The sequence below is a fragment of the Equus przewalskii genome, chromosome X (genome assembly GCF_037783145.1).
Source record: "Equus przewalskii isolate Varuska chromosome X, EquPr2, whole genome shotgun sequence".
Lineage (NCBI taxonomy): Eukaryota > Metazoa > Chordata > Mammalia > Perissodactyla > Equidae > Equus > Equus przewalskii.
Window position 1 is genome coordinate 95,576,814 of NC_091863.1, and position 20,456 is coordinate 95,597,269.

The window sequence follows — 20,456 nt, forward strand, 5'->3', positions numbered from 1 at the left end:
ATGAACACTTGTTGAATATTTGCCCAAAGACACAGTTTATGCTGCCATAATTTCTTTCTGGCACCAGGTAGAATAGAAAGATAAAATGAAAAATAAATCAATTCTGTCCCTTTCACTACCTTCCTTTTCACCGGTGTTAGCTTGGGGTTCAGTGTAGACCACTGCTCTGAAAACCTCTTCTGTGATTCATCCACTTCTTCTTCCCTCCTATCCTCTTTGGTGTAAATTTAAGATTGCCTAAATTTTTATTTCACCAACTTGATGTAACTTGACATTTCTTTTTTATTTCACTTCATGTGACGTTGGCTTTTCTTTTACTCAAGTAATATGTGTTTTCCCTAATTAGAGGACATGGAACTAATACCTGGGCATTCAGATCAGACTAATGGGGTTAGCTTAAAACAGGCTCCATTTAAAACTATGGGCTTATTTTCTTCCCTTCTGCCTTCGTTCTCATTGGTCGCTAAGATATGAAAATTGCTCTTTTGTCTTGTGGGAACTGGCCTCTGGGTGCCCTTTTGCATTATGTCTCCCTCCTTCCTGGCATTCTTTTCCCTTGGTTTTCATGACACCCCTCTCTCATATTTCCCTGCTCCAGTAGCTTTTTGGTGCCCACTTCTCAGCCTCCTTTGCATGAATCTTCTTCCTCATCTCGATCCTTCTATAACAGTAACAAAAATAAAAATCATTACAACTGTGATTTATTAAGAGCTTATGGTGTGTCAGGCATCCTGTACCAAGTCCTTTAAATGTATTAGCACCTTTAATCCTATCAACCTCATAAGATAGGCACTACTATTAGCACATATTTCAGATGAGGAAACAGGCCGGAAAGTTAAGAAACTTTGCCTAGGGTCGTGCAGCTAGTTAGTGGTGAAGCCAGAAGTCAGACTCCTGGGTGAGAAGGCTACAATTCTTACATGTCTTAGCTCTCATGTGTTCACAGCACCCTATAATGTAGGTGTTATTATCCACATATGATGTATGAGGAAACTGATGTTTATAAATTCAGGATAATAAGACCTGCCTTTCTCAGGTGTGCCCTGTGTATGAGTGATTAGCATAGGGCTGGTCCATCGTAGGCTCTCAAGAAAAGGTAGCTACCATTACTCTGCTACAGAGGGAAGGATGGGGAAAAATCAAATGCTGCCCACACCATGCAGACAGTGCTTATTGTGTGTTAATCTGACGATGTGACAGTCTGGCTCCAGGAGCTATACAAAGCCTGGCCACTGACAGGGACAGCAGTGGATTCAGAAATGTCTGAGAGTTTAACGATGATGACGATGATGGGATGATAAGGCAACACTTACTGACTGCTGAGGAGGATTTCTCCTAGTTTGGCGTGTCCCTAGGAAACATTTTCTTTCCCCATGTCAGAAGCACCCCTATCCTTTCAGGTAGCTCAAGACCAGTCAAGTCTTCCCCCACTCAAACCACTCCCCCAAGCAACAGATGGGAGCTAGGGATGTGGGGAGCTCATTTCGGAGGGACACAGAGACTCCCCAGTGTGTGGTGGAAGGAGACATGACCGAGGTCTGAGGAGAGCTTTACAATCCAGGTAACCCAAAATTCTGTCACTGCCAGGGATCTCAGGGGCAGGATAAAAGGGGGCAGAGAGAGTGGGGCTGGATCTCACGCCTCATCCTGACAGAATGTATGGATCCCCAGCTGCAGCATCTCATCTCAGACCAGAGCTCAAAATGTATTATGGCCTCTCACAACTGCTCCCTCAGATATGTACCATGTTCACCATCCCCATTTTACAGACAGGGATATTGAGCCACAGGGGGTTATAGTAACTCGCCTGAGATCAGAAAGCTAGTAAGGGTTGGAGCTGAAATTGCACGTCAGATCCGCCCCTCCCCAGAGCCCAAAGTCTTTATCCTTGTGCTGCTGTAAAGTCATTCCTAAGGTAATGGGTACAAAATATCTGATCATTCTATTAGCTGTATCCTGAGTATAGATTTCTGAATTGTCATACTCACGACCTAAAGTCTGCACAGTAGGAAGGCCTTAGTCTCATTTCTTTTATTGAAGGAGACAGAAAAAATTGTCAGTTTAGGAAACTTCCTTCTCAGAGCCCAAAACCATCTTCTTCTCGTATTTATTTTCATATCCAATTTCAGGGATAAGATACTAAAAATAAACTGCTGGTAAGGATGTGGGCAAAGAGTCTCTCTCCCACACTGCTCGTAGGACTGAGAATTGACACATTCTTTCTGGAAGGCCAACTGGGAAATGTATGAAATATGAAAACCTCTGAATCGAGCAGTTTAAATTCCTGAAATTGATGTTCACAAAGTAACGGAACAAGTGTAAACATTTTTATGAACAAAGATGTTTACCTTACCTCTTTTTCTGTAATAGTGGAAACCGGAAGCAACTTGAAAGACCATGAGTAAGGTTTGGTTGAATAAATTAGGCTCCACACTTGGAATGGGATGCTATGCATTTAAAACTCTGGGTGTGAGCTTAACTGGATGAATGAAATGTGGCCCCTCTAGAAATAGGCTTGAAAGACCACCAGTCTACCAGGTCATCTGTGTTATCTTTGACTCCCAGCATGCTTTTCCATCAGCCTGTCCTCCCTTTCACCTGGCAAAACCCTTGTTAAACTTCTAATACCATCTGCCCTGGCACTCCCTCGGGACAGCTGTCTCTGACTCCACTAAAGGTCATGCCTTGTATCTTAGGTAGTACTTATCATTTTGTTGTAATTGCTTATATAACTATCTGTCTTCTCCATTAGTCTTATAGCCCCCCTGCCAGCACAGTGTTGTTTGGATATCTTATCACAGAATCCAGGCACACTCCCACCTCAAAGTGTTTTCACTGGTTGTTGTTACTGTTCCTCCAGATGTCCCTGTGCCTTGATCCCTCATTGCGTTTAAGTATTTGCTCAAATGGCACCTTCTCAATGAGGCTAGCCCTGAACAGCCCATTTAAAGCTGCACACCTAGCCACCAGCACTCCCATTCCCCCTTCCCTGTTCTATTTTTCCACCAGGTGCCTCTCTTCTACTATACTACATGACTTACTCATTTATATATGACTTGTTTATTCCTGTCTCTCCCCACTAGAATATAAACTCAACAAGGGCAGACATTTTATTCTGCTTAGCTCACTGGTGCATTCCCAGCTCCTAGTACACTGCATGGAACATAAGCTAGCTCTCAATAAAAGTTTGTGGCTGGAATGAATGAAGTGTCTGGCACACAGTAGGCAGTCAGTGAACAGCAGTCTTTATTACTGCTGCTCTCCCAGAACAGGTGCGGCTGGACAGGACATAGTTAATGAGAGAACAGTTCACTGCTGAACTGCCATCCACCTAGTTGATGAGATCAGAAACCTGGAAGACATTCTAGATCAATTGCTCTCTTCTCACTCTCCTAGGCTGTCATTTATTATTTGGACCATTTGCTTCTAGCATGGCAGAAAGTGTGAGATAGGTTTCTTTGTAGCTTCATGCATGTCATATTATCAGACCTTAGGTTTAGGTGTTTCAAATTCACTCCATGTCACTCCATGTGACTCCATGTGCATTTGTAAATATTAAAAACAACTGCCCTGTAAAATATGAATGTTTCAGGTACTGTTTGCTATTTTCCTTCTATTAAAGGATAATTGGAAGTAATAATAATAAATATTATTTTCAATTGCTATGTGTTGAACGTGTCAATAATATAGTAAGAATTATTAACCCCATTTTAGAGGACATAATTGAGTCTCAGTAAGAGATAGCAACAGGACTAAGGTTATATAGCCAGTAAACAGATGGAAAGTCTGGTACCAAAGCCTGTGAACTTTTCATCATATCTTGCAAGTAAAAGTATTGACATTACTGAGAAATAGTGGAAGATCAGTTATTGGGGCAAGTGTAATAGGCAGATATGAATATTTGACCAGTTTCCTGTTCATCAAACACAGGTTAAAGGTGTTGAAAATTTCTAAGTAAAAGAACTTAAATTTTCCTAGAGGGAACATGATGGAGGTTGATTTTAAATATCCTGGATGGACTAAAATCTAATTTAGCTCAGGAAAACATAATTGAAAATAGAATCTCTTTAGTATCATTGATATTGGAAACTCAAGAAATGACACACAAACTTTTTCCTTCTCTATCTGCCAAACTGTAATACTATTTTACTCATTAAATAATTTTACAGTTGTTATAAAAGTAAAATATTTAGAATGTCACAAAACTATGTAAAATATTTTATATGACTAATATTTAAATAGCCATAAAAGGATCCAGAAAGAAAAAATAAACCATAGGTAACCACTGAACATTTTGGTATATTTCTTTTAAATATTTTTTCTAACTCTGTATGTATAATTTACTTTATTGAGTTATGCTCTCTATGGAGTTTTATATATGACATGGTTATAAATATTTCTCTTCTTTTTCTATTAATAAATGTAATAATTTCAAGAGCATAAAATAAGGATTGTTTGGCAAAAAAAAAAAATGAGTAAGGGGGGTAAAGCCTGAGCAAATATAAAAACATACCAAAAAAAAAAACCTACAAGAAATAAACACTGTGTTGTTACTGGCTGACAAATACTGACCATTCATTGTAGTAAATATGATTATTTTCATAGAAAAAGCAAAAGAATTGGTGGAAACATCTGAAAATAAAATAATGAGGGACATTAATATAAAATCTGAAAGACATAGGGAAAGAAAATGATAAAACTCCTTTGAGCACACTATTAGAAGATTTAAATGAAAGGAGAGAATTCAGGCTTAGCTGGAGGATGGTGGGCGTAGCTGAGGTAGAGGGAAAGACATCACCATAAAATTACCCAGGCCCCAAGCCACATCACAGGCTCATCTCACAATGACAATACAGGGACCTGGACCCTTTGCCCCACTAGGCTTAACGTTATGTGCAGTAGCTCATTGGGAATAAAACAAGAGTGGTAAGAGCCATGGCAGGGGTGAGCCAGGGGACAGTTGGATCACAGAGGGCCCTATAATCCAAGGTCAGGAATGGCTTCTCATAGTGGCTGATATGTGGGCTATTGGATTAGAATCCTTAGCAACCAGGAGCTCAAAGAAAGGGATCAGAGTTTCAACCAACGTGAAACCTACATACCTCACCATTGCTGTCAGAGAGCCCCAAGCAGGAGGTTCAAGAGGCCTCAGAGGAGCACACTGCTTCCAAGTTGAAGGTCTTGAGCTGTGGTGATGAAGTCTCAGCCTCCACTGGATCTCTGTGGGGCTTTCAAAACTGTCAAATGCTGGCTCCTTGAATGTCACCCACACGCTTGTTCTTTTTTCTTAAAGATTGGCACCTGAGCTAACAACTGTTGCCAATCTTTTATTTTTCTCCTTTTTCTCCCCAAATGCCCCCAGTACACAGTTGTATACTCTTAGCTGTGGGTCCTTCTAGTTGTGGCATGTGGGACGCCACCTGAACATGGCCTAACCAGTGGTGCCATGTCCACACCCGGGATTTGAACTGGCCAAACCCTGGGCCACTGAAACGGAGCGAGCGAACTTAACCACTCGGCAATGGGGCCGGCCCCCACAACATGCCTGTTGATATGACAAAGCTGAATTTATTGCTTATCTCAATAAGGAGAACTCCACCTCAAAAAGTTTTGGCAGTGTTTCAGAGAGGAAAGGACAGGTGAGAATTTATTGAGAAGTGAAAGTTGAAGGCAGAAGGTCTTTCACCATGGGGACTTGATTAGGATTAGGTAAGGATCATGATACCAACAGTCTAGGATTGGAGGAAGCAGCAAGGGGAAGATTTTGAGGAAAGGGATTCAAAGAATTTTAGGGTGCAAACTGTTGATGCTTTCCATTAAAGAGTTGGTGGGTCTTTGGGGAAGTTCCTGTAATGAGGAAATTATTTGCCTGGACAGGGGAGTCCTGGAAAAGTAACGTGAATGAAGACAATGGACTAGCAAAGTCATATTTATGTAGATTGTAAGGTGTGGTTTTGTTTCTGTGTCCAGGCTGAGTGTGGGGATAGACTGTTTTAATTCTCATATACATAACATTTTTACGAATAATTCACCTCAGGATGTGTTTATTTTGTGGTGTCAAAATCTCTGTGTTTCCCTGAATCCTGAGGAAAGATGACACCTGCTCTTAGGTGTTTGCTAAGCCCTGACAAATTAAATAGCTAGCGTTAACCAGTCTGCTAAACCCTTTAGGTGGGTTATTTTATTTAATCCTCACAAACACCCTGTGAAGTAGGCACTATTATTATCCTTATTTTATATAAGAGGAAACTGAGGCTCAGGGAAGTAATAATAAGCCCCATTCACGCAGCTACCAATACATCTTTTCAGGAACATCAAGAAAAACCAACTTGAACAAAACTGCCTTATTCTGTTCCAGTTTTGCAGAAGGGATCTGGGATTCAGATTCAAGATAGAGATTTGCCCCTTCTGCCCTCTTTGGGGTCCTTTTCCCCTTGGGGAGAAAGGAGGAAAGGGCAGAAGCCGAAGGCCCTCACCTACTCCTGCTAGGTCTGGGTCCGCTCCTTCCGGCCTCACGGGGCCCAGCGGCGACGCCATTTCTGCCGCAGAGCCCTTGACCTCGGCCTGGGCGACCCCGCGCACCGGAAGCCGCCCTCCCGCCGTCTGCGCATGCTCCAGCCGGCGGGTGCCCGCGGCGCCAGCTTTTCCGGCTTCCAGCTGCCAGGGGGCGCTGCGACACAATAGCCCGTCCCCGGAGGGGCGGCGGCCGCGTGAGCAGGGAGCCGCGCGCCGGGTAGTGGGGACCACCGGGTGGAGCCCGGGACAGCTGTGAGTCCGCTCGAGCGGCTTTCCTTCCTCCACCGCCTCCTCCTCTCGCTCTCCGCGGGCCTCACGGTGGGGCTGCTGCGGCGACGGCGACTGAAGTCCAGGCGCCGTTATCTGTAGCCTCCTGGCGACCGTGACAAGCAGGCGCGTGAGTTTCCTGGGCACCAGGAGGCCTTGGGAGGAGACACTTCACTCCTTTCCCGCAACCCAGAGAAGCAGGGACTTGGTCTCAGCCTTTCTCGCAGCTCTGAGAGGTGCTGTTACGTCCAGTTGCACCTCCCCACCGCCCTTGGAGAGGTGTGTTTTCCCCTGGAGTAGCCCAAGGGAGCGGGCCTAACAGGTGGAGTTTCTGTCTTTGTATCTTTTGGCTGTTCTGGCGGGACATCTTTGCCCAATAAGCGCTGACCGAGTTGCCAAAAGAAAAAAAAAAAAGCAGCATTTTCAAGGATATACCGTAATAGGACAATTCACCTGGTTATGAATAGGGCTTGAGAATTGCAAGAAGCGAACTCGTTGCCTGACTAGTTTATTGCTTAGAGTAGAGGCTTTAGGCCTACTTACGCTTGAATCTGGCAGAGAGGCCACAGCTTATCCAGATTACACACTGGGATCGCCCAACCCAAACACATTGTACACCTGGAGACATCTTCCAGTTTCACAGAGAGCTGCTGACTTGAATGTTTCTGTCGGCACAGCCCCAAGCCCCAACCGACAAAAATGCTTCCGAAACTTCATTCACCGGAATTCTTCTTATCAGGTCTTGTAATGGGCTAGTGCAGTTGGGGGAAAAATGTTGAGAAACTAAATAATGTAATAGATTGAGGGATTTTTTTTAGAGGCTTATAATTTGCATACCATAAAATTCACTCATTTTAAGTGTACAATTATTTTTAGTAAATTGACAGAGTTGTGCAACCGTCACCACAATCCAGTTTTAGAACACTTCCATCACCCTCCCCCCAAATTCCCATAAGCCTGTTTGCAGTTAATCTCTCCTCCCACCTCTAGCCCTAACAACCACTTACCTGCTTTCTGTCTCTATATAGTTGCTTTTTCTGGACAGTTCATATGAATGGAATCATACACTATATGGTCTTTTGTGTCTGGCTTCTTTCACTTATCGTGATGTTTTCCAGGTTCATCGTTGTTTTAGCACACATCAGTACTTCGTTTGTTTTTATGGCCAGATAATATTCCATGGTGTGGATATACCACATTTGTTTCTCTCTTTATCAGTTGATGGACATTTGAGTTGTTTCCACTTTTTGGTTGGCATGAGTAATCTTATTGTGAACATTTGTGTGGACATATATTTTCAATTCTCTTGATTTCACTGCCCTGCGCTGGTGCTCTCCTAGCACCCTTAGCAGATCCCTATCACAACACTTAACAGACTGCACTGTAAGCTTGGATTCATTCTCTGTCTCTCCACTACAGAGAGCAAGGACCATGTTTACTTGTTCTCTGGTATGGGAGTGGAATTTCTGGGTCGTATGATAACTGTATGTTTAACATTTTTAGGAACTTCCAGGCTGTTTTCCGAAGTGGCTGCACCATTTAAAATTCCCATCTGTAAGTGTATGAAGGTTCCAATTTCTCCACATCCTCACCAACACTTATTTTGTCTGTCTTTTTATTTGGTATCTCATTGTGATGTTAATTTGCCTAGACTGAGTGGTATTTGGTTAGCTAGTTTTATTTCACTTTAATGAATACCTTTTTACATTTTAAATTTAAATATTTTAAATTTTAAATACTTTAATTTGGGGCTGAAATGAATAATACATGGCCCCTCTCTGCAAGGAGCTCATGGCTCCTTCAGAGAGACAGACAAATAGCTAACGACAGTACAGTGTGTCAAGTGCTCTGATGGAGTTGAGCATGGGATGCTATGAGGAGCAGAGTAGAGGGACACCTAACCTAGGGTGGGAGGAGGATGGAGGAAAGTATTAAATAAGCCTTTTCCAGAAGGGGCTTTAATGTGCCTCTGGTTTTCTTTCATGTACTTTCCTCAAAACTATACATGCACGTAGTATTACGGATAGTTCTATGCGGCTTTCTATTCTAAAAGAAAGGAGTCCCCGGCTTTCCTTGCCATCCCTGCTCCCCCAAAAGCAGTCACTTTCTATTCTTTTCTCTCTTTGGATATTTCCCTCTATGTCTTTAAATAGCATAGCGTGTTTTTATTTGAGAAAGAAGAATAATCAGCCCTGATACAGGCCACTCATCATCCTCACTTGCACTGATTTCTAAATTGGTCAGCCCCATTAGATATTAACACGTGGTTAGTTATGAAAGCCATGGTCACAATGCAAGCTACCTTCTTGCAATTTAAATGAAAGAAGACAGGCATTACCAACTGTTAGGTACTGGAGTAACTGAAGTAAGACAAGATCAACATTTTAAAGGAGTAGCTAAGGAGTTTTTTTCCTCATTGGTACTTTAGTACCATGTAACTGCAATAAGCCAGAACCCATTGCACCTGTCGATTAAGAGGAACGTTATTTTCACTCAAGCTTTTGAAGAAAAAGCCAAATCAGAGACAAGCAGCATGATACAGGACAGAGGTCGGCAAATTCTGACCTGTGAGTTAAGAATGTTTTTTCAGATGAACATTTTCAATCAGTTTGATGATAGGGAACACTAACTTTCAACCCCAATTAAAGAAAATGTTATTCTTCCATTCTGTTTTCTCATTAGTAGACCTGTATTACAAAACCTTGTAGTCAATTATTATATTTTGGATTTCATCTATAAAAAATTATGGAAATTTATTTTCTCTTGTTATATAAGTACCTACATAATAGCCCTGATTTGCTTCTTGGCCCATAAAGCCTAAAATATTTACTATCTGACCTTCACAGAAAAAGTTTTCCTACTCTTGGTTTAGTAGAATAAACAGAGGAATGGAAAGCAATTGCCACATACTTGCTGTGTATCCTTGGGAAATTACTTCACTTCTCTGGTCTTGATTTTCATTATCTATAAAATGGAGATTGAGGGTGATATGTGGATGAGATAAACTCTATGGTGAACCCCCCACATCCTCTTAAGTTTTTGATTAATTAGTTAATTATACAAATATTTACTGAGCTACTACTATGTACCAAGAACTGTTCAAGGCTTGGGGATACAGCAGCAAACAAAATTCCTGTCCTGAGAAAGATACTATTCTAAATGAAAAGAGATTAAAGATGCAATGAGTGGTCTGAGATTGAATCCTGACTTGAACAAACTAGCTTTATACGACATTTTGGGGGAAACTAGGGAAATTTGAATATGGATGGGTGTTAGATGAGATGGAAACATTAACATGCAATGGCGGAGGTCATTAACTGAAAACAGCAGTTACAAAGCGTTATGTACATATATTATCTCATTTTGGTAAAAAATGTATCTATGTGTCATATATACCGAGGAAAAGATCTAGAAGGATATATACTAAGCTGTTAACAGTGGTAATTTCTGGGCAGTGGGAAAATAATGTTTTTATTTACTTATTTTTGTTTTCTAATTTTTTACAATGAACATATACTGCTTTTGTAAAAATAAAAGGTTCTAATTTAAAAAATAATCTCTCTTTTCGTGGAGCTTACATGCTACTGCCTCTTGTAAGTATTAATATTGACAATCTGTCACTTTTTCTGGGGGACACATGGAAGAATGTAGAGTGCCCCGCCTCCTGCAGGTAACAAAGGATCAGGGCGTTCTCTGTGAAATAACTGCAGAATATGAACTGATGCTGCTGGCATTTCCCTTGGAGTTTTACTGGTGAGTAGAGCTTTCTTATCCCCAAGGCTTTAGAATGGGGTGGACTTTTGTAGAGTGGTCAGTATTAAAAGGGAGGGACTAGAGAGGCAAACGTTGGAGTGTCCATCTAAGCACTGTTCAGGAGAGAATATACCCAATCTGACACGGAGGTAGATTTATCTCTGTAGCATTGATGGATACATCAGGCTGTGAAAGCCTGATGCGATTAAGCATCTGAAGCATGTAACTACTTTTGTTCTTCTAGGCCAGGAGTCTGCAAAGTATGGCCTAGGAATGAAATCTGGCCTGCCATCTATTTTAAAGTCTTATTGTAAATAAAGTCTTACTGGAACACAGCCACACTCATTTCTTTGTGTATTGTCTATCACTGCTTTTGCCCAACAGCGGCAGAGTTGAGTAGTTGTGACAGAGGCCATATATTACCCACAAACCCCAAAATACTTACTATTTGGCCCTCTAAATAAAAAGTTTGTGGATCCTTGTTCTAGGCCCACCACAAAACTGTCTCAGGAGGCACACCTGTGGGGAGGGAATGCCCACTCTACAGTTAAATGAACATTCTGATTTATAAACTGCATTCTCTCCTGAGCTTTATTAGCAGCTGTCAGTATTCCGAATTCTGGATGACTCGGTTACTTACAAGATTGGATTTCTTATCCTGCAAAGCTGAGGTGAAGGCCAGACCCTAGAAAAACAGAAAATTCATCAAGGTAAATGATAGCATGCGCCCTATTAATAGCTAGCTAGTTGGTGTTCTAATCATCTAGCTAAGATCTACTTATGCTTCAAACTTACTTCAAGTGCCTCCTCCTCCCAGAAGCCTCCTCACTCCTCACCCTGATTTCACTGCCCTTTACCAGTATGCCTGTAGCACCCTTAGCAGACCTCTATCATAACACTTGGCACACTGCCCTGTAAGCGTGGATTCATTCTCTGACTCACTACTAATGAGGGCAAGGACCGTGTTCACTTGTTCTCTGGTATAGGCCCTGAGTCTAGCTAGCATGTAGTAGCTTACCAGCTGTGTATCTTTGGCCACACTACTTCTCTGAACCTCAGTTTTCTTGCTGGTAAAATGGGGATAATAACAATAATAGCTCCCTCGTAAGGTTGTTGTGATGATTAAATGAGTGCATATTAGCTATTTAGTAAAGACTTGCTGAGTGATTACATATAGGAAATTGTTTGGATTGCATTGGGAATTGTGACAGTCTGCATCAGCAGCCCCTGAAGTACCGTGGGGTTGTTTTGTTTACCCTATTTAGACCAGTAACACACTTATCCTCCTTGCCCACCGGGACTGGAACAACATTCATGTGTTTCATGAACACTTATTGAGTGCCTACTGTGTGCCTGATACTATGATAGATATTAGGGATACAGCAGAATATACACAGTCTCCACCCTCATGGAGATTACATTCTAGTGGGAAAGATGGGTCAAAAAACAGGTAAACCGATACATAGAAATATGCTTCAGACTGTGATCAATGATAAAGAAAATAAATAGGCTAAATGACAGTAATTGAGACAGGCTGTTACATATCTGGTGATCAGGGATAGCTTCTTTAAAGAGGTGACATTTGAGATGAGACTGGAAGAATGAGCCAGCCATGAGAGGAGCTGGGGAAAGAATATTGTAGACAGAAGGAAGAGTAAGCACAAAGGCCCTGAAGCCAGAAAGGATTTAGTGTGTTCAAGGAATGGAAGGAGGCAAAGAAGGCTAGAAGGGTGAAGAGGTTGGGCTCATTCTAAGAGTAGGGAGAAGCCATTTAACAATTTTAAGAATGACATCTATCACTCTGTGTTTTAAAAACAAATTTAAAAAAGTCTCTGTGTGGTAGACAGAATAATGACCCCCCCCCCCCCAGGACGTCCATATACTACTCCCCAGAACCTGTGAATATGTTACTTTATATGACAAAAGGGACTTTGCCAATGTGATTAAGTTAAGGATTGTTTCATGAGGAGATTATCCTGGTGGGTCCGATATAATTACAAGGGTCCTTATAAGAAAAAGGCAGAAGAGAAAGTCAGAGGAAGGAGATGTGATAATGGAAGCAGGGGTCATAGAGTTTTAAAGATGCTGTGCTGCTGGCTAGAAGGTGGAAGAAGGGACCATTGGCCAAGGAATGTAGGCAGCCCTTAGAAGCTTGAAAAGATAAAGGCACAGATTCTCCCTGAAAGCCTTCAGAAGGAACACAGCCATGCTGACACCTTGACTTTAGCCCGTGATACCCATTTTGGGCTTCTGACTTTCAGAATTGTAATACACGTCTGTGGCGTTTTAAGCCACTAAGTTTGTGGTAATTTGTTACAGGAGCCATAGAAAACCAGTACCCCCTGTGTGGAAACATAAACCCAAAACTAATGAGATTAGTAACTTACAGGAGTGGCTAGAAACAGGGTAGAAAGGGTGGGGGAATGGGAATGGAATAGAAGGGATGGAAAAGTGACACTTTTCTGAGTTTATATTTTGTATATAGTTCTGATGTTTAGAACCATGTTAATGTTTCATATACTAAAAAATTTAAATTCAATATGGATGAGAGGGAATACAAACAGAAACAAAAGAACTTAACTGTATTACAAATGAATAACAACCACATTGAAGGGGTAGGAGAAAATAACTAACCTAAGTGTTATGGACTGAATTGTGTCCCCTCACAATTCATATGTTGAAGCCCTAACCCCCCGATGTGACTGTATTTGGCCAAAGGGCCTTTAAGGAGGTAATTAAGGTTAAGTGAGGTCAGAAGGGTGGGGCCCTCATCCAGTAGGACTGGTGTCCTTATAAGAAAAGGAAGGGATAGCAGGGATAGATGTGCACAGAAAAAAGGTTGCATGAGGACACAGGAGGAAGGTGGCCATCTACAAGCCAAGGAGAGAGGCTTTGGGAGAAACCAAACTGGCTGACACCTTGATCTTGGACTTCTAGCTTCCAGAACTGTGAGAAATAAATTTTTATTGTTTAAGCTACCCATCTGTGGTATTGAGTTATGTCAACCCGAGCAGACTGATGTGCTAAGTAACTTTGGAAAAGAGTATTTTGACTATGTAATCTAGCATAGTGGTTCTCAAACTTCAGTATGCATCAGAGTCACCTGGACGGCTTGTTAGAACTTCAGTTGCTGCTCCCCACCCCCAGAATTTCTGATGCAATAGGTCTAGGGTGGGGCTCAAGAATGTGGATTTCTAACAAGTTCCAAGGCTGATGCTGCTGGTCCAGGACCACACTTTGGGAACTACTGTTCTAAGGCTAAAAGACAAAAAAACCAAACCCCCCGAAAAGTATACAAAAATACTATTCTCTAGTTAGTAGGTTTGTTTTCCATGGGGGTATGGCCTAGCAATTCTGAATCTATGCACTAGTATCAAGCAAATAAGTAAATATATCATGAATGATGAGAATGAGATTTTTCTCTGTCAGAGGAAGAATTACATGTAAGGAAAGACAGAAGACCAGTGGGGAGCAGAGATATCAGTGTGAATGCATCGTTTTATATGTGCGCGTGCGCACACACACACACACCACCCCACAACCCCAGACACACACACACATACAGAAGAAGATGTTGTTGTTTGTGTGTATATATATATTTTCTAGCTCTGTCTGCTGAGAAAGCCTAGAAGCAATGACACCCCAATACCAATGAATACACCTAGCACTCAGATCTTGGTTTTTAAAATATCATTCTCCAAGTAAAAGGGACCAGGACCCCTTGGAGAAATGGCTGATTCCAGGGGTGGCGCAGGGGATGAGGTTGGAATGTCTTCTACCAGAAAGTAAGAAAGTGCTCATGGAATAATGGGGACGTGTCAAAAGGATACAGGAGTCAATTTGAAGGCGTTCCCAATGACAAAATCTGGGACAATTTAAGCAACAAAATAATGATAGTAATGGATTATAACCCATAGAGTAAAATAAGGATCTATGAGTCCATACTAATATAAATAAATAACTGAATCAATAAATAATTAAATGAGGGAGAAGGGAAAGCACTTGTTTATAGTAGCATTCCAATTAATAAATGTAGAAAGAATAATGGAAATGGAAACTTATCATTTGGCAAGCACCACAGTAATAACTGTTTCAGGCAAGAATCATCATCAGTGGATACTAAAATTGTACTAGATACTAAGAATCATCAATGGGTACAAGAATCATCAATGGATACTAAAGTTGCACTAGACCAGGTGAGAGATGATGGTGGCTCAGACTAGGAGGGTGGTGGTGGACATGGAGAGGGATAGATGAATTCAGGATGCATTTTGGCATCTCCAAGGGAAGGATGGTGCACAAGAGGGAATGAAAGGGAGAACATCCTCATTTGAAAAGGAGGTTCACTGGGCATTACCTTCAGATAAAATACAGAATAGAATAGACCCTGCATACCTATTAGTGTTTTCGTTAGATATTGTGGATTCAGAATCCTCTAGTATGTAAGCTGGTCTATTTATCATGGAGTTTGTATTGTATCTTTTTCCCCTCATAGTTTTTAGTAGTGTTCCTCTCATCCAAGGGAAAATAAGGAAAGGGGCTTTTTTTGGTTCCCTCCTGTTTTACCTTTGCCAAGGACTTTTCTCTTGAGAATCTGTCTCTGCCCTTTTCCAGAAGGGGTTTGAATTGTGTTGTTAACCAAATTGTGACCTTTACAGAGCACCATTGGCCGACTTGGGGTTCCACGTGATGTGCCCTTCCCTACATTTAGGTCTTTACCTGGAATATTCTCTTATTAAAATTTTGTCTGTCTTTCAAGGCTCAGTTCAAGAACCACCCCCTCCAAGTTGTCTTCCTGGATTTATTCAGCCCAAAGTTATCCTTGTCTTTCCTGGGTAAGTCATAGCTCTTAGTTTACTCCTCTTATTTGGCCCCAATTCACTCATTCGCAGTCATACTCATTGCTTTGTAATTATTTGTATTCTTGACTTACATCCTCTACCAGATTTAAAATTCCTTAAGAGTAGGTACTTATGTTGTTCAATTGTAAATGAATTATTTTTTTTTTCTCATTGTCAGATGCAAAAGAGATTCAACAGTAAAATAAGTTGCTAAGTTCCCCCATGTACTTTGAATCTAATCTTTAGTTTCCCTTGTTTCTGCTGGGGACTTTTCCTGTGAAATGTTGGAGTCACTTCCTTTGTCCCCAGTGATCTCCTTTATAACTTAAAGCCTGTTCTACAGTTTTCTTTTCTATCAGAGTTGCTTCCACCAGGGGGAGCTCCTTACTATATATAGGGCAATTTCTTTTTCTTCAGGAGGCAAAAGAAAGGACACATCAGGTAAAATATCAAAGCAATGGAAAAACAAACAGTAAGAATTAGGAACTGAACATCTCCTGGGATTCCGCTTGGTCCCAGCACTAGCTGGCTACTCAAATGGCATTTTACTTGTTATATTGTGTTTTGGTATGATGCTGGCCCATGTATAAAGATTTCCCTCTTCCCAATCTACTTCATTTATTTCATCTACAAATAAATGTTGAGTGTGTACTTTGTGTCAGGTATTGTTGTAGATGCTGAGGCTTCATCTGTGAACAAAACAGACCAAGTCCCTGACCTCCTGGAGCTTATATTCATATGTGGGCAACAGACAATGAATGAGATAAATAGATGAAATACATAGTCTATTAGCGAGCGATGAATGCCAAAGAGAAAAAACAATGCAAGATCTTCTTGGCCATTGTAAGAATTTTGACCTTTTCTCTGAGTGAAGTGGGAAGCATTGGGGAATTCTGAGTAGGAGAGTGATGTGATCTGACATATTTTAAAAGGATCACTCTGGTTCCTTTTTGGATAATAAGTTATGAGGGGACAAGCTCGGGTCAGGCTGTTAGCAGTGGAATCGGGGAGAAATTGTTGGATTTGGATATATTTTGAAGGTAAAGCCAACTGGATTTGCTAACAAATCAGATGTGGGACGTGAGAGAAAGAGGAATCAAGGAAAACAGGGTCACTTATGTTATGTGTTGCATAACACCAATAGCATTGAATAAAATGTGGCTGGTGCCCTCTGGAGTTGTGTAACACAGCATTTCTGTTCAAGATGATGCCAAGGGTTTTGTCCTGAGCAGCTAGAAGGATGGAGTTGCCACTACCTGCAATGGTAAAGACTGTGGCAAGAACAGGGTTGTGAGTATATGAGCAGTTCAATTTTGGATGTGTTGAATTTGAGATGCCAGTTAGATATCTAAGTGGAGATGTTGAGTAAGCCGTGGGATATATGAACCTGGCAATCATAAGTGTGGTTAGGGCTGGAGATAAACACTTTTGAGTCACAGGCATCTAGATAGTATTTAAAGCTATGAGATGGATACAATCACCAAGAGAGCGAGAGTAGTTAGAGAAGAGAAGGGGACCAAGGACCCAGCCCTGGGGCGCTCCCACATTTAGAAGTTAGTGAGACAATGAGGAATAAGCAAAGGAGATGACGAGATGTGGCCAGTAGGGTAGAAGGAAAACCAGAAGAGAATGGTGTCCTGGAAATCAAGTGAAGAAGGCGCTTGTTCAAGGAAGAGGGAATAATCAACTGTAAAAAGTACTTCTGGTTGGCCAAGCAAGATGAGGTTTGAGAATGCTCGATAGAAATTAGCAGCATAGAGAGGCAGGCCCCATGGCCAAGTGGTTAAGTTTGTGTGCTCCGATTCGCTGGTTCAGATCCTGAGTGCAGACCTAGTACCACTCATCAAGCCATGCTGAGGTGGCGTCCCACATAGCAGAACTAGAAGGACCTACAACTAGAATATACAACTATGTACTGTGGGGCTTTGGGGAGATGAAGAAAAAAAGAAGATTGGCAACAGATGTTAGCTCAGGGTCAATCTTTTAAAAAAACAAAAAAGCAATGAAATTAACAACATAGAGGTCACTGTTGGCCTTGTTAAAAGCCGTTTCAGTGAACAGAATCTTCATTGGAGTGGGTTCAAGAGAGAAGAGGAGGAGAAAGATTGTAGGCAGGTAGTATAGACAAATCTTTTGAAGACTTTTGCTGGAAAGAAGAGCAGAGAAACGAGGCAGTAAGTTGAGTGGTGTGTAGGGTCAAGAGAATGTGTTTAGAATGGCAGAAAAAGTCACAAGTTTGCCCCAGGAGTACTCGCTGGTTGTTGGAGTTAACTTGTCCTTATTCACATGTGTTTCTTGGCATAGTAGCCAGTAATCTTTAGAGAAGCTAGATGTTGAGGGAGGGGAAGTCATCAACAGATTTGAGTGGAACAAACTCTAAGGAAACCCATGAACACCCTTCAAGAAAATGACTTAGAACCTCTGCAGTTAGCAAAAGAGAAAGTATCTCGAGGTGTGGAAAAAATTGGGCCTGTAAGGTCTAGCTGTTTCCCTCGCCCGCATGGCGATTCCAGCTTCCTTTGCCAGCCTTGGAGGATCTGGCCTCAGTTACACTAAAGAGCCTGTGGTCCCCTTCCAGAAACATTATCTGTGGTACAGAAGGGAGAGGAAAAGAAATTCCTACAGATACTGTGAGATGACTAAACCCCAGGTAGAGTTTGAACCAAGTGGGAGGACTAATGTATCAATTCAGGCCACAGTTTTACTGAGTATTTCCCTGTTCCTTGGCAAGAAGTGGCCTCAGCAGAGGAAGATGGTGTAGAGCCGGGCTTGCTTCTCAGCTTTGTGTTTTATTCATGATGGCTTTGAAAACACATACAAGTTTTACTGGTCTCCATGTACCATTTGTATTTGAATTTCTTTCTTATTCTTAGGTCTTCAAGGTCCAGCTCGAATGTCACGTGTTCTGCAGAGCCATCCTTAAGCCCCCCCTCAGGCAAAATTAATCATTTCCTTCTCTGCGTTTCCATAGCACTTCTTCTCTTTCTGTCTTCTAGCACATACTACGTTATATTAGAGTTGTGTATCGTTGTACACAGAAGAGGCAGTAGAGTGTAGCAGAGAAGAGCATGGACTCTGGAGCTAGGCTGCTTGGGTTCAAATAGTGGTTTTTACAAGTTGCTTAACCTCCTTGTGCCTCAGTTTCTCATCTGTCTCATCTCAATTTACTACTAATAATAATGATAGTACTGCTCTCGTGGGGATTTTTGTAACAAATAAGGAAGTTAATGCATGTGAACTACTTAGAACAGTGCCCAGTACATAGTAAGTGCTCAGTAAGCTTTTGTTCTCCTTGAGGATGAAGACCATGCCTTTATCTTTGTACCACCACTTCTTAGCCTTGGGCTTGGCACAGAATACTAGGTGCTTAATACATTTTTATGTATTAAGCCAGGTTTCTGAATCAAACTAATTTAAGTTTGAGTTTAATGGTTTCATATGTGTATAGCCCTTTTGTTTGGTTGGGTTTTTTTCGGTGAAGAAGACTGGCCCTGAGCTAACATCTGTTGCCAATCTCCTTCTTTTTATTTTTTATTATTTTTTTCTCCCCAAAGCCCATACATAGCTCAGTACATAGTTGTATATCTTAGTTGTAAGTCATTCTAGTTCTTCTATGTGGGTTGCTGCCACAGCATGGCTTGATGAGTGGTGTGGAGGTCCACGCCCAGGATCTAAACCAGCAAACCCCAGGATGCTGAAGCGGAATGCGTGATCTTAACCACTTGGCCACTGGGCTGGCCCCTGTATAGCTCTTTTATCGGCTAGCTTATTGGTTCCTGCATACCACACCAGGTAGTGGTTAAGAATGAAGGTTCTAGAGCCTGACTGCCTAGTTTGTATCATTGCTTTGCCACTTATTAACCTCTCAGTACCTCAGCTTCTTCCTCTGGAAAATGAGAAAAAATATAGAAGTTAAACACAGAGCTACTGAGCACTCAAATGTTAACTATAATTATTATTAATCTTATTGTTATTAAAAGATTTAATGAACACCTACAATGTTCCAGGGACTGTGCTAGACAATAAGGATGCAGAGATGAATAAGGCTTGGTCCCTGCTCTAAGAAAGCCCGTCAGATCAGGAAGGAAACAAGTGTGAACAAGTCAGTATGTATAGAGCCTAGCGGAGGAAGGGATCAATTTGACAAGAGGGATCAGTGAGGGGAGAAGGGAGGGTAGTGAGGTTTTCTTTTTTAATGGAGGAGGTAGATCTTGAGCTTTCATTTGTGGGTTGAGGGTCCTGTGATAATGTCAAGTGGGTATCAAAAGCCCTTTTGTGGTTCATCAAAAATAAGTTTTTTTTAAGATATTATTTTTCCTTTTTCTCCCCAAAGCCTGCCAATACATAGTTGTGTATTTTTAGTTGTGGGGCCTTCTAGTTGTGGCATGTGGGACGCTGCCTCAACGTGGCTTGCTGAGCAGTGCCGTATCTGTGCCCAGGATCCGAACCAGTGAAACCCTGGGCCGCCACAGCAGAGTGCGCGAACTTAACCACTCGGCCATGGGGCTGGCCCCAGAAATAAGTTTTATAACAGATTTCTCCCGTCAGATTTCCTTAGCAAGAGGCCCCATCCTCTATTTTGAAACCCACAAAAGCCATTCTGGGCCAGCAACAACGCGTCTTCAGGCCTATCCAAGTGTACCAAATATGGTTTTAAACAGTTTTCCTTGCGCAAAATTCCTCTTTCCTTTTGTAGTTAAGCCAGAAGCCCTCACAGAAGACTGCGTCTCACATGCCTCTATCCTACCTTCTCCCTCCATCCCAATGAATTTTCTGAAAAGGTTGGCATTTATGTTCTTCCCTTCCTCACCCCCACAATCAGGTGAGAGGAAAAGTAGAGAATGGCATGTTTTCTAAGAAAAGACTGAAACCCTTTTTAGCTCACACTTTTAAAAGAGATCTCTCAGAGATGTTGGGACTGGAGCTGTATTAAATTATTGAGATCAAGGACAAGGTGTGGGTAGATGAAAAACTTTGTCTTCTGTCTCTTATAAAACCAATAAAGCCACTGAAGCTTGTCTATTGGGCCAAAGTAGTTAATGAGAACAATGGAATTTAGAGTTCCTGGTGTTCCTCTGG

The 20,456-nt window shown here is 41.7% G+C and overlaps 1 protein-coding gene and 1 long non-coding RNA gene across 7 annotated transcripts in view; one reads left to right on the top strand and one right to left on the bottom strand.

Annotated features, from left to right (window-relative positions):
* Positions 1-264: 264 nt before the first annotated feature.
* On the bottom strand, positions 265-6,623 carry LOC139081155 (uncharacterized). Its single transcript, XR_011536215.1, has 3 exons — positions 6,477-6,623; positions 5,103-5,220; positions 265-661 (listed from the first exon to the last, which is right to left on the bottom strand). It is a non-coding gene; the product is annotated as an uncharacterized lncRNA (long non-coding RNA).
* Positions 6,624-6,628: 5 nt separating this feature from the next.
* Positions 6,629-20,456, top strand: part of LONRF3 (LON peptidase N-terminal domain and ring finger 3) — a 152,949-nt gene continuing 139,121 nt past the window's right edge. The window contains exons 1-5 of one of the 6 annotated variants that reach the window (XM_070606012.1): positions 6,629-6,913; positions 8,287-8,337; positions 10,428-10,536; positions 11,135-11,246; positions 15,296-15,371. The gene's annotated coding sequence lies outside the window, so the exon portion shown is untranslated. Of the gene's footprint in view, positions 7,106-8,286; positions 8,338-10,427; positions 10,537-11,125; positions 11,247-15,295; positions 15,372-20,456 lie in introns of all 6 variants that reach the window. The other 5 variants (XM_070606007.1, XM_070606008.1, XM_070606010.1 and 2 more) reach the window with 5 other exon arrangements.